The sequence below is a fragment of the Zingiber officinale genome, chromosome 6A (genome assembly GCF_018446385.1).
Source record: "Zingiber officinale cultivar Zhangliang chromosome 6A, Zo_v1.1, whole genome shotgun sequence".
Taxonomy (NCBI): domain Eukaryota; kingdom Viridiplantae; phylum Streptophyta; class Magnoliopsida; order Zingiberales; family Zingiberaceae; genus Zingiber; species Zingiber officinale.
In genome coordinates, this window is record NC_055997.1 from 70,936,090 (window position 1) to 70,951,589 (window position 15,500).

The window sequence follows — 15,500 nt, forward strand, 5'->3', positions numbered from 1 at the left end:
ACTGGTGCTGAGAACTCTGTGGAGAAGCTCTGTGAAGATCTGTGCTCGCTGGAGAAGAAGTCGTGGAAGTTCTGCAAAGAGAACAGCTCGCCAGCAGCTAAATACGACGCCAACGGTCGGATCTCAATCGATCGGATTGCTTCTAATCGATTGGGGAGTCTTTGGATCGATCGACCGATCGATTCAGAGTGCCTCTGTGCTCCTGGGAATTGCCTGGATCGATCGGCTGATCGATCCAGATCCCATCGCACGAAATCGCGTCTCCCAATCGATCTACTGATCGATTGGGGGCTCTGGATCGATCGACCAATTGATCCAGAGCTCTTCTGTTCACGTGACACTTCTCCCCAATCGATCCACTGATCGATTGGAAGAAAGCTTGTCACGGGGACTCACCCAATCGATCGGATGATCGATCCATCTTCTTATTTTTGCCCAAAAATAAGTCCAAAGTCCCCTAAATCAATATCTGGTCAACCATGACCTGTTGGTTCATCATGCCTAGCATCCGGTTACCCTTGACCTGCTAGGACTCGCTCACCAAGTGTCCGGTCAATTCCTTTGACCCACTTGGACTTTCACCAGATGTCTGGTCAACCTTGACCCACCTGGATTTCCTCGTGCCAAGTATCCGGTCAATCCCTTTGACCTACTTGGACTTCCCAACACCAGATGCCCGATTATCCTTGATCCATCTGAATTTTTCTTGTGCTAAGTATCCGGTCAATCCCTTTGACCTACTTGGACTTCCCATCTGCCTAGCTTCACTCACTAGGACTTTGCGTCTGCCTGGCTTCACTCACCAGGACTTCCTATACTGCTTAGCTTCACTCACTAGGTCTTTCACCTAGTTTTACTCACCAGGATTTCTCTTCTGCCTATCTTCACTCACTAGGACTTTCACATCTGTCTGGCTTCACTCACCAGGACTTCTCTTCTCCCTAGCTTCACTCACTAGGACTTTCACAGATGTCCGGCTTCACTCATCGGGACTTTCACCTAGCTTCACTTACTAGGATTTTCCAGTCAAGTATCCAGTCAATCTTGATCTACTTGACTCTCCTTCACAATCTCACCACATGAACAATTGCACCTGCAATCTCCATGTCTTGTCTCCATGTATTGTTAAACATTGAAACCCAAACATCAAGACTCAAGCTTAAACCAATTCAAGCTCAGTCAACCAGGTCTACCTTGACCTAGGGAATATTGCACCAACAATCTCCCCCTTTTTGATGTTTGACAATACCACTAGTAAGTTAGGCTAATCCCATAACCTGAACTTACTTCATGTCAATATGAGAATGAAGGCCTAACTTAATCTTATATTCTCCCCCTATTGGCACACATCAAAAAGAAACTCTCCCCCTGAAGAGTTACTCACCGTTATTCACAACTTCACTCGTTGTTCACAACATGATTCAAATAAAGGTCTCATACCCTTTATTTTCATCAAATACTCATCCTTGAGCATATACCATTAAACAATGAAGATATCCACTCTCCATTGTATTCCCATGCTCAACCTTGAGCATTTTCACTAAAGAAGGTAAAACCACCTTCCAAGGTGTATGAAAATAATTTTTCATGTCCTTAAAGAGTAACTCCCCCTAAAGACATGCACGTAACTTCTGTCATTGCATCAACAATGACTTGGAATCCCTAAACCTTTAGGAAACCCAAAATAGAAGTTTTGAGGTTCATAAATTCAATAATGAAACCAATCCTCAACCTAAACCTCTACTTAGTCTTCTTTAACCAATCCATCCTTGTTTTCATCATGAAAACTCCCCCTAAATGTATACAAATATGTTTTGAGGGGCTAGGAATGGTTCCCTAGACTAAAAGGGGTTTAATATGCTGAAATCAGGCTTTCCCAACCAAAATCAGCATCCCCAATCGATTAGAGTTAGGTCCCAATCGATTGAACCCTACTGAATCGATCCACTGATCGATTCAGTCTTCGTGGATCGATCGGCTGATTGATCCAGCAAGCTTCTGCTCGCGAGAGATGCCTTCTCAATCGATCGTTCTTGAGGCACTCCAATCGATCCACTGATCGATTGAAGCTCTGAAAAAGCTGAAATTCAATTTCAGTCAATTTCATAAACTCCCCAAAAATTCTACAAAATTCAAAAAATTATGAAAATTCATGTAGACATTCCTTAGGGCATATATTATCATAGAAAAATAGTTTTCTAAGAAAATACTTCATATTTTCCAAGATTGACATAAACTAGAAAATTTACAAAAACTTTAGTGTTTTCTTCTAGTTTGTGCCTAACTTTTCATTGATGAGTACTATCAAAAGATAGACTTCACCAAGGTTTTCCAAAACATTTTTGAAATCATTTTCAAAATCAATTTACAACCATGTTCTTTGGGCTCAATGCACATGACTTGTACATTAGCTTTCCCAATGATTGGAAAACACAACTATGTGTTAAATGAACCTAAAACTCACAAAAATGCACTAAATCAACATCTTGAGTTTTGTTCATCATCCTAACATCTCACTTGTATTTAATGTGTACTAAACCACATACAAGTCACCTTATAGTTCTTAGTGAGATGTAAACTTTTTGTTTTTCCCTAATCTAGGGATCATGCATATCTACCTAGGCATTTTGAGGTTATGAACATCCATCAAGGATGTGATTTGTTAATAAATGTCATTTGTCCTTAAATTTACAAGGAATTAAAATAATGCATGATATGTTATGGCATACATCAAAAAGAAATAACTTCCAAAAGAAAATATCCTATAACTACATGATGTATGTATGACATGACATGGTATTTTTGTATTTTTCATAATAAGGTATGAATGCCAAAGCAAATAAATATGATGTCATGACATATAAAAGGCAAACACTCATGGCAAGTTTTAGCATAAATAAAGTACCTAGTTACCTATCTAAGTATCCTAAGACCTTGGCTAACTTAAAATTTAAGTCCTAGATTGCCCTTAAGTCCCTAATAAAATGCCAAACTCCCAACTTGGCATTTCTTTTACTCTTAATTTGTTGTGCCAATTGAAATTAACTATATTCCTCAAATTTTGGCACAATCTACTCTTCCAAGAGTAACCATTTGAGTTAAGGCATAGATTGCCTTTAACTTTCTAAGAAAATGCCAAAATCCCAAATTGGCATTTCTTTTACTCATATTTTGTTGTGCCATTGAAAATACATCAAACCTTCTCAACTCATAGCACATATTACTCCAATTAAGAGTAAATGATAATCCTTTTCATTTTCAAAAATTAATAATAACCTTGAAAATGCTCCTTGAGTGTCAACTTCATCATGATTAGGCTAACTACCCTTTCAATTTGAGTTAACACTCTCTAACCCATCTATGGGGTAGAGAAAATGCTCCTAGGAACCCAAAACCTATTGGTACTCCTTGGATGCTCTAGGTACTCGCTAGGGATAACCTCCCTAGATACCTTCCTAGTGACTTTGTTTGGCTTCTTAGAAGCTTTGGTCATCTTTTCTAGGTCAACCCTAGGGAGTTCTTCTCTTGTGACATTTTTAGTGACTTTGTTAGACTTCTTAGAAGTCTTAGTCACCTTAGTTGCAAAAATACTCCTAGGGATAACTTCCCTTGTACTTTTGACTTGACCCTTAGACCTAGACTCGGTTCCATAGCTATATGGAACCTTATGGTAAGAAATTACATCCTTCTTAGCCTTAAGTTTATATCCCAAACCTCTATGGCCATTGGATGGCTTTTGTTGTCCTAAACCTAGGTTTTGCTCATTTTGCCCTTTTAGGATATTTTCCATCCTTTTTAGGGTCTTTTCCATTTTATCAAGTCTTGACCTCAAGACTTGATTTTCTTTCCATAAATCCTTAGTTTTTTATTTTTCATTAAGTCCATGAGCATTTCTATTTCTAGGCTTATAACTAAAATCCTTAGAGTTATTGCCTAAATTCTTATCTACCTTCCTAACCCTAGGTGTGGTAGTTTTAGCATGAAGAGCCATGTGTTTTTTCTTGAATGGCATCATGCTTCCTATTTTTATGGTAAATAGTATTAAAATGATATAAATTAGAACTATCATGCTTTTTACCATTATTTAAAGGGGTAGGTTCAATAAATAATACCTTCCTTTTTACCTTGAAGGCTCCCCCTTGACTCATGCTTCCTCCTTGAGCCTTGACCACCTTCTTCCCCTTAGGACATTGGCTCCGGTAATGTCCTTTTTGATTGCAAGAGAAACACACAATGTGCTCCTTCCTCTTCTTTGTTCTGGGAGCGATCTCCTTGGACTTCTCCTTGTCCTTTGGTGCCACTTGGCCCTTCTTCTTGGATAATTTAGGGCACTTGCTCTTGTAGTGCTCATGTTCCCTACACTCAAAACATATAATATGGTTTTTATTTTTAATTGAAGCATCTATACCTTCATGTGTAGGGACAGCACTTGATCCTCCATTTGATTTAGCTTGACTTGTGGAGGTGGAAGCTTCTTCATCCTCTTCTTCTCTTGACCCGGATGTGGAGGCTTCTTCTTGCTCCGGTGTCAATGATCTACACTCCCCCTCAATCCTAGAGGTGGAGGCTTCTTCATCTTCATCTTGTACATGGAACAAGGAGTATGCCCTCTCCTTGGCCTCTTCATTGCATTTCTTTGAAGATGAAGCTTCTTGGACTTCTTCTTCGGAAGATGAGCATCTCTCACATTCGGAATTCTCCTCCTCTTGGTCTCGCTCCAATGAGTCACCCTCTTTGGATTTTTCTTAGATTGGTACAGTGAAGGGGATCTCATGAATCTTGGCCAATTTGCTCCATAGCTCTTTGGCATCTTCAAAATCTCCAATTTGCTCCAAGATGTTGCTCGGCAATAGATTGACCAAAAGCTTGGTCACTTTGTCATTGGCCTCACATCTTCGGATTTGGTCTTGGCTCCACTTGCTCCTCTTGAGAATTTTTCCCTTTGAATTCTTTGGAGCTTCGAAGCCTTCCATTAGAGCAAACCATTGCTCTATCTCCATCATCAAGAAGTTTTCGATTCTTGATCTCTAAGAATCGAAGCTTGTTGATACATATGGTGGAGGCATCCTTGTGTCGAATCCAAGTCCGTCTTGGAATTCCATGTCGAAGTTGAGCTCGAAGAAATCTTTGACTTGAAAATTTTTGCTCCAACTTCTTCACCCTCTAGCTCTTTGCCCCTTCCGACGATGATTCCGGTGAAGAGCGGCCTCGCTCTGATACCACTTATTGGGACCGATTATATAGCTAGAGGGGGGGTGAATAGCTCGATGTGCTCGTCATCCTCTTCGTTGCTTGTTTCTTCAAGATATGCAGCGAAAAATACAAAGAAACAAAATACACAACGCTAACAAGAGGATTTACTTGGTATCCACCTCACAAGAGGTGACTAATCCAAGGATCCACACACTCATGCACCCTCCACTATGAAAACACTCCTTTATGGTAACTACCAAAGGCGGAGAAGCCCTACAAGTTCACACTACAAGAAGAAAGGGAAAGGGAACAAAATTCAAGCAAAAGCTTACAAGTTTGCACAAGAAAACCCTAACCCTAGATTTCTTCTTCTCGCTGTAGATCCGCCTCTTGACTTGGAAGAACCTCCAAGAACTTCAAGAACTGGTGGTGAGAACTCTGTGGAGAAGCTCTGTGAAGATCTGTGCTCGCTGGAGAAGAAGCCGTGGAAGTTCTGACGAGAGAACAGCTTGCCGGCAGCTAAATACGACGCCAACGGTCGAATCCCAATCGATCGGATTGCTCCCAATCGATTGGGGAGGCTTTGGATCGATCGACCGATTGATCCAGAGCGCCTCTGTGCTCTTGGGAATTGCCTGGATCGATCGGCTAATCGATCCAGATCCCATCGCGCGAAATCACGCCTCCCAATCGATCCACTGATCGATTGGGGGCTCTGGATCGATCAACCAATTGATCCAGAGCTCTTCTGTTCGTGCGACACTTCTCCCCAATTGATCCACTGATCGATTAGGAGAAAGCTTGTCGCGGGGACTCACCCAATCGATCGGTCGATCGATTGGGCATGTCCCAATCGATCGGCTGATCGATCCATCTTCTTGTTTTTGCCCAAAAACAAGTCCAAAGTCCCCTAAACCAACATCTGGTCAACCATGACCTATTGGTTCATCATGACTAGCATCCGGTCACCCTTGACCTGCTAGGACTCGCTCACCAAGTGTCTGATCAATCCCTTTGACCCACTTGGACTTTCACCAGATGTCTGGTCAACCTTGACCCACCTGGATTTCCTCATGCTAAGTATCCGGTCAATCCCTTTGACCTACTTGGACTTCCCAACACCAGATGTCCGATCATCCTTGATCCATCTGAATTTTCCTTGTGCCAAGTATCCGGTCAATCCCTTTGACCTACTTGGACTTCTCATCTGCCTAGCTTCACTCACTAGGACTTCACGTCTGCCTGGTTTCACTCACCAGGACTTCCTATAGTGCCTAGCTTCACTCACTAGGTCTTTCACCTGGCTTCACTCACCAGGATTTCTCTTCTGCCTAGCTTCACTCACTAGGACTTTCACATCTGCCTAGCTTCACTCACCAGGACTTCTCTTCTGCCTAGCTTCACTCACTAGGACTTTCACAGCTGCCTGGCTTCACTCACCGGGACTTTCACCTAGCTTCACTCACTAGAATTTTCCAGTCAAGTATCCAGTCAACCTTGATCTATTTGACTCTCCTTCACAATCTCACCACATGAACAATTGCACCTGCATTCTCCATGTCTTGTCTCCATGTATTGTCAAACATTGAAACCCAAACATCAAGACTCGAGCTTGAACCAATTCAAGCTCAGTCAACCAGGTCAACATTGACCTAGGGAATATTGCACCAACAAAATACCCTTCTCTAACTTTAAAGAAACACTTGCATAAATAATTAAAGACTGAACTTAAAAGAAAAGAAACACCGGAGTTTACTTGATTACAACTAGGGAGGTTGTTAATCCAAGGAAGATGATCACACTAAATTCTCCTTCAAGCGGAGAAGCCTCTTTTACAGCAGTGTAAGCATAGAAAGAAGGAAGCTAAATAAAACAGGAAAGCGCACAAGTGTTGTTACAATTGCTTGTTGAATTGAAAAGCTTCTAGACCAAAGCTGTATTATAGCCTTGGTCGGGGTGCCTGGAAGGTTCCAGGCACCTAGAAGGGAATCAAACTTTATCTCCTTCGCAATGGATCGCGGTCAAACATGATCTGATCAAAAGTTGGGTTCCGAGCGCCCAGAATCGCTTCGGCCACCCGAACCACTAAAGTCAACATAGTTGACTTTTTTCGGTGCAAGCCCTCTACTCCAATGCTGCTCGCCTCGGTCCGGGTCTTCCGCTCCGGTTTTGCTCACTTGAGTGATTTCGGCCAACTGAAATAAGGTTCACCCGAACTCAATTTCGGCCTTCTCGAGCAACCTTCCGCTCCGGCTTCTCGTCCCTCGGAAATGTCGCTCGCTTCCTTCTAGTCCGCCCGCGTACTCTTCAGTAGCACCTCGTCCCTCAGACGCACTAAGCCCGTCGACTCTCTCCCGTGTCATCCTTCTCGCTAGCTACGTCTTTTCCTCGACTTCTTGTGTTCCTAAGCTCCTGCACACCTAGACATAAGGTTAAAACACCACAGGACCTAACCTAACTTGGTTGATCACATCAAAATAACCTTGAGGTTTCAACAATATTCTCCTTTTTGATGTAAGCAATCTAAGTTAAGCTAGGGTAAAGAGACATAAAGTTAAAATAATAAATTCTTCACTAAAGTGTAAAAAATATTTAAAAAATGAATCTACCTCCCCCTAGACTTAATTTTTTTCCTTCTCCCCCTTTGATCACATAAAAATGGGGTACCAAGAAAAATCTAAGGGTAAAAAAACATATGAAATAACTTTTATCAAATTTTGAAACCTTTAAAAATTTTAATAGTACTGAAAAAATTTGAGAAAAATTTCTAAGTAAAAAAAAATCAAGCAGCAAAATATTTTTGACTAACTATTTAAAAATAATAATTTTGCTAAGTTTTTGCAAACAAAAATATTTTTAAGCATTTTTAAAAAAAATCTAAGTTAGACATTTCCAAGTAAGAAAAAAAATTGAAAAAAAAATCTAAAGCATTAACTGATCCTAATTTAATGCTTTATCAGTTAGTCAATTAAACATTTTATTTCAATATTTTGGTTTTCAGGCTGTGGCGAGCCACTAGGCCTTCTTAGTTATTGGATCATCAACCACTTCTAAATAAAACCTCATAAAGAAATTAAACATTTAAAGAACTCTCTGAAAGTCCTAAAATTTTCAATTAAGATAAGACTTTGGAACCCAGTAAAGATTCCTTCTGACTGGGTTAACTAGTAATTTCTTTGGAATGTATTTCTCAGAAATTTTCCTAATTTATCCCTTGTGATATCTAAAGTACCAATTTAGACTATTACATTTTCTATAACTTGTATTAGATGAGCATGTAAGATTTTTTTAAGTTATTTATTTCTTTTTGCAAATTATCATTTTCTAATTTCACTTTGTCAACTCTTCTAACGAGCAAGATTTAGCTAGAATTAATTTTAAAATTTTAATCTTTTTTTCTAATTTGCAGCAATCTTTATTCAATACTTTAACAAACTTAAATAATTTAGCGGGAGGAAGAGATCGTACCTGACTTACCTTGTTGACCTTATTATCCGTGGCTCCCCCCAGAACTGTTGCTTTCTTCCGATGTAGCTCCCCCTTCATCGATGCTCTCGATGCTCATTTCGGATGAGCTTGAATCATAGTCCTCGTCTTGATGACTTCTCATTAATGCAAGTCCGAAGAAGGCCTCGATTTTCGATTCGGACAACGTATCGTCCCACGTCGCTTTTAGTGTCTTGAACTTTTTTGTTTGGATAAGCTTCTTTCCTTTGTCCTTGTCCTTGTTCCTTAGCTTGGGGCAGTTGTCTTTGACGTGCCCTTCTTCGTTGCAGTGGTAGCATCTGATCGTCCTTTTCTTTCTACCTTGTGGATGGTTAGTTTTACTTGAATTAAACAACTTTTTAAAGTGCCTTATCATCATTACCATTTCCTCGTCGTCGAGAGAAGATTCTGACTCATTTTCGTCTCTCATTGCCTTGAGGTGATGTTGTGCTTTGACTCCTTTGTACCTACACATCTCGATTCATGCACTTCAAACGTTGAAAATAATTCTTCTAAGATAATAGTTTCTAAGTCCTTAGAGATATAAAAAAGCATCTACAATTGAAGCTCATTTCGTATTCCTAGGGAATGCATTTAACGTGTACCTTAATGAATCTCAGTTACTTACCTTTTCTCCGAGATTCGATAGTCCGGTGATGTACTCCTTAATTCTCGAGTGAAGATGCACAATTGTCTCGTCTTCTTCAAGTCGTAGGTTGGTCAACTGGTTGCGAAGTAAGTCCCGTCTCGCGAGTTTAGCTTCAGATGTCCCTTCGTGTAGCTCAAGGAACTTCTCCCAAAGCTCCTTTGATGAATCATAGTTGCTGATCCGGTTGACTTCTTATGGAGGAAGGACGCTCAGCAGATGGAACTCTACTTTGTCATTTATCATGTAGTTGGCCTACTCCTTTTTTGTTCACTGGTATTTTCCTTACCTTCCGGTGCTATAAAACCGAATTCCATTATTTGAAGTAAATCGAAATCAGTTTTAAAAAATACCTGCATTCACTTTTTCCAGCTAGCGAACTCCCCCTCGAACTTTGGCGAGTATATGCTTGGTCCGACCATCATCTTTGCTTTGATCGACGATTAGTCCTCCTGAAGCATCCTGACTCTGATACCACTTGTTGGGACCGTTGGTGGGCGGCTGTCGGAGAGGTTGAATAACCCTACAAAATAAAAAATACCCTTCTCAAACTTTAAAGAAACACTTGCATAAATAATTAAAGACTGGACTTAAATGAAAAGAGACACCGAAGTTTACTTGGTTACAACCGGAGAGGTTGTTAATCCAAAGAATATGATCGCACTAAATTCTCCTTCAGGCGGAGAAACCTCTTTTATAGTAGTGTAAGCATAGAAAGAAGGAAGTTAAACAAAATAGGAAAGTGCACAAGTGTTGTTACAATTGCTTGTTGAATTGAAAAGCTTCTGGACCAAGGCTGTATTTATAGTCTTGGTCGGAATGCCTGGAGGGTTCCAAGCGCTTAGAAGGGGATAAAACTTTATCCCCTTTGTAATGGATCATGGGAAAACGTGATCTGATCAAAAGTCAGGTTCTGGGCATCCAGAATCGCTCCGGGCGCCCGGACTGGTTTGGGCGCCCGGACCACTAAAGTTAACACAATTGACTTTTTCTGGTTCGGGCCCTCTGCTCCAGTGCTACTCGCCTCGGTCCAGGTCTTCTGGTCCGGCTCCGCTCATTTGGGTGATTTCGACCAACCGAAATAAGACTCACCGAATCCAATTTCGGCCTTATCGAGCAACCTTCCACTCCGGCTTCTTATCCCTCGAAAACACCGTTCACTTCCTTCTCGTCTACCTGCATACTCTTTCGCAGCACCTCATCCCTCGGACAAAGGGCTCTCTCTCGTGTCATCCTTCTCGCTAGCTACGTCTTTTGCTCGACTTCTTGTGTTCCTAAGATCCTGCACACGTAGACACAAGGTTAAAACACCACAAGACCTAACCTAACTTGGTTGATCACATCAAAATAATCTTGGGGTTCCAACAAAAAGTATATCTTGAAGAAATTCAAGATACACAAATTAACACTAAGGCCTTGATGGAAATTGAATAAGCACCATAAAGTATTGTGAATTATGAATCTATTACACCACAAGAAGTTGTAGAGCAATAACATGTTTGAGTAGAACAAGTTCTATGTAGATCTGATAAGATACATTGTCAACTTGAGAGATATTTATTTCTCCTGTCTAACCATAATAATGTAATGCTTGTTAATTTGAACGAGCCGGCATCCTATTAGGAAGATGTGATGAGTCCAGATTCTGAGAAATAGCTAGAGGCCATAAGGTTCAAAATGGAATCTATGTATGTCAACCAAGTATGGACTCTAGTTGGCCCACCTGAAGGCATCAAACTCATTGGGTGTAAATGGATTTTTAAGAAGAAAACTGACATGGATGGTCATGTGCATACCCATAAACGACGATCGGTAGCTAAAGGATTCAAGCAAATTCATGATATAGACTATGATGAAACCTTTTCACCAGTTGCAATACTTAAGTCTATTCGGATCTTGCTTGCTATTGCAGCTTACTATGATTATAAGATCTAGAAGATGGATGTCAAAACTACATTCCTTAATAAAAATCTACTCGAGTATGTGTACATGACACAACCTAAGGGTTTTATGAATCCAAAGGATGCTGAAAAGTATGTAAGTTGTAAAGGTCCATTTATGGATTCAAGCTTCTAGAAGCTAAAATCTTTTATTCGATTATGTGATCAAAGAGTTTGGTTTCATTAAGAACAAAGATGAACCTTATGTCTACAAAAGGATTAGTGGGAGCATAGTTATCTTTCTAATCTTGTATGTAGATGACATACTTCTCATTGAAAATAATATCTCTGTCCTATAATCTATGAAGACTTGGCTTAGGAATTATTTTTTAATAAACGATTTAGGTGAAACAACCTATAGTTTAGGCATCAAGATCTATAGAGACAAATCTAATAGATTTCTTAGCCTAAGTCAAAGTACATAGATTGACAAAGTACTTAATCATTTTACTATGCAGAATTCTAACAGAGGATTATTGCTAATGTCACATGGTGTGAGCCTTATAAAGGCTCAATATCCCTCTACTGAGGAGATGTAATTATATGCATAGTATCGACTAATGACAATATTGTAGACCCACTGACCAAGGCTTTAGCACAGAGGAAGCATGATGGTCACACTAGTCACTTGGTATTAGATACTTTAGTGATTGGCTCTAACATGGTAGTGGGAGACTATTAGTGTCAACCCTGAGAGCCAATCATGAGTTAATTAACTTAGGACATATTATATCATATTTATAATAGACAATGTTTTATTTATTATATTTACTTTATGTTTGTGTTAGCTGAATAAATATAATAATACCCTAGAAGAGTATATTCTAATCTACAACATATCAATTAGTTGAATTGATTATAAGAGGCTATTGATATATATATATAGAACAATGCTTTTAATTATTTCTAGTCAAGTATTAATATACAAGGGCAATATTAATAAGTTAAGACCAGCAAGTAGGTCAATTGATGACTTATTCTCACAAGTCATTGAAATAAGATATCAAGTTGACATATAGCTATATATTAAAGAATTTATACTAAATTGACCCACCATGACAAGTTTCATGGATCATTATGAGTAGTCCCCTCGGATGGGTCTAGTGGCTAGCACATGAGGTGTTGCCATAATGAGGTCTGGGGTTCGAATATCGGCAAAAGCCGAGGTAAATACCTCCCTTATGTACTAGTCACTATTCCAAAGGCTAGTAGCCGCTCGTGATTTACCTCCTCCGTGTTGGCCCTGGGGCGGGTTGGCGGCGCTGGGGGCGAGCGTATTCGCCTTTTTTTTGCCACAATGGATCATTATGAGTATCATAAATATTCTCATAATGACTATTAGCATAAATAGTCCTTAGACCTGGAGTCATTATGGTTCCCTATATAAGGAGTTGTGTACCTTGGCATCGACAAACCTCACCTGTAATAAGGTAAACTATAAAGTCATTCATTGGATATGCAATAAGCTATACAGAGGGATGTGCGTGATGTAGATGAGATTTGTTCCTTCCATATAACGGAAGAAATATTTGTAAACCCCTTAATTGAGTATTACTACTGAAATGTATAGTTATGCTCAAATAAGTCAATATAAGATATTAAACTTATTTGGTTAAGTGAGTCTACATAGAGATCAAAAAATGCATAGATTGATGAAAAGATAACACAGTCTATGCCTTATGAATCAATTTAGATATCGAGGACAAAATGAATGAGTTATATGAGATAATGGTTACAGACATATTAGGATGGATTTCGACATTCTCGTCATTTGGATGGTAATGATGCATTATTAGATATCACTCATTACTTGTGTATTTAAAATAGTTTTAAAAATACTACCAACATTATGAGAACCTAATGGATCACACACACAGAGCATGTTGATTTAGAGATAAGTTTATTTTATGATTTTGAACCTTAAGCTTATTAGATCAATAAGTTAATTTAATTGGGTTTTGGGCTTATTGTTGGACTTATTGGATTAATGGGTTAATCCAAGTAGATCTTAAAGGCTTATTGGTTTAATGAGTTAATATAATATTTTTGTTCTTTCTTTTAAGCTCAACCCAACTAGAAAGCTCACTACAAGAACCCCTAATATATAGATTTTAAAAGTCCATTTATAGTTTAAAACCAGGGTCTAGTGGTTCCGATAGTTTGATCAGGTGGTTACTTTATTTGATTGTTTAAAAAACTCATTAATTAATGTATATATATCATATTCAAGGTTATCATACTTATTTTATATGTGGATGATATTTTACTAGCAAGTAATAATAAGGGTCTAATATATAAAATCAAGTTATTTCTATCGGATAATTATGAAATGAAGGATTTTGGCAAAACATCTTTTATTTTAGGCATACATATATATCGTGATCATCCAAAGGGTATTCTTGAACATTCACAAAAGGTATATATTAAAAAGGTGTTTAATCTGTATGACATGCAAAATTGTGCACCATACACCTATATCAAAAAATGACAGATTTATATTGCAGCAATGCCCACATCTTGAACTTGAAATAAAAGAAATACAGAAATTCTCTTATGCATCAACTATTGAAAGTCTCATTTATACTCCGGTATGTATGCGCTCGGATATAGCGTACATAGTACGAACGTTAGGTAAGTATCTAAGTAACCCTAGACCAGAATATTGGAAAGGTGTAAAGAGAGAGATGTGATATTTACAGAGCACCAAAGACTTCATGGTCATGTATCAAAAATCTTATTATCTGTTGGTCTGTAGGATTCTTAGATAGCAAGAGATTTACTTCAGGATATATCTTTATGCTAGCTAGGGGACTTATCTCTTGGAACCCATCAAACAAACGCTCATAGACACTTCCACGATGGAGACAGAATCTATAACCTATTATGAAGTATTCAATCACGGGATATGTTGTGAAATTTCAGTATAGTATTGCAGATCGTTGATGTCTTTGATAGGCCATTGAAAATAAACTTTGATAATAAAGTTGTAGAACTATATTCCAAGAACAATCATAGCTCGTTGAAGTATAAACACATAGATAAAATGTTTTTGATGCTCAAAGAAAGAGTTCAAAGTGATTAAGTGATTATAGAGTTTATCAGTATAAGTTCCATGATTACATATCCACCACTAAGGGCATGCAACTCAAGGTATTTCATATGCATGTGGTGTGTATGGGGATTCTTCTGTTAGATAAAGTACTCATTTAGTAAAAGTCTATATTTGTTATTTTCAACTCCATGTTAATAAACACATATTTTTTATTCATTGTACATATAAAGTTGATAGTTATATGTGTATTTTTATTTTGACACTCTAAAATAAAGATATTATGATTTATCATTATATTATAACATATGGTGTTTGTAAATATGATATGAACTCTATTTTGAGTCATAAATTGTAAGTCGTGATTTACAACTACAGTTTTACATAAGTTATTTGTTAATATGATTTGGACCCTTTTGGATCATAAAGAGGATCAATTGAAAATGTGCATGTACAAATCACTTTTCATGCAATTCTCATGCCGCACACACATGATCTATGTTATTAATGAAGTTAATATTGTTATTACTATTGGGGCTTGTTGCAATTTAATAACTTTGACCTCTTTATTTCTGTACCAATGGAATCAAGATATTAGATTTTTCTAAAGGGATTTTTGCTATAAAATTTGGCATTATTTATCTCAACTAAGGTATATACTATCTTATATCGTCTTCTTATGTAGTCCAAGTGAAAGATTGTTGGATTCACTACAAGAAATTTTAGATTTAACCACACCTAATAGACAACAGTTTTTCGAGAAACTGTTGTCTTTTTGCCATTTAACAACGGTTTTATTGAAAACCGTCATTGTTCACCATAATTTTTTTTAAATGACAACAGTTTTTAAAAAACTGTTGTCTAATATATGTCAAAGATAATTTTTAAAAACTATTGTCTAATGTATGTCAAAGACAACGGTTTTAAAAAACTGTTGTCTTTTAGTGTTGCTTATGTGATAATATACAACAGTTTTATTAAACTGTTGTCTATTGAATGTTGTTGAATCATAAAAACACAACAGTTTTTTTAACTTCATAAAAAAAAACCTAAAACCCACTCCAACTCCTCCTTCGCGACTCCTCCGCGAATTTTTAAAACCAAGGTTTCTTATTTTTCCCTTACTTTCCCTTCTCCACCGAATTCCTTAATCCCGAGCCCTCACTCCCGCGACACCGCCGAACCC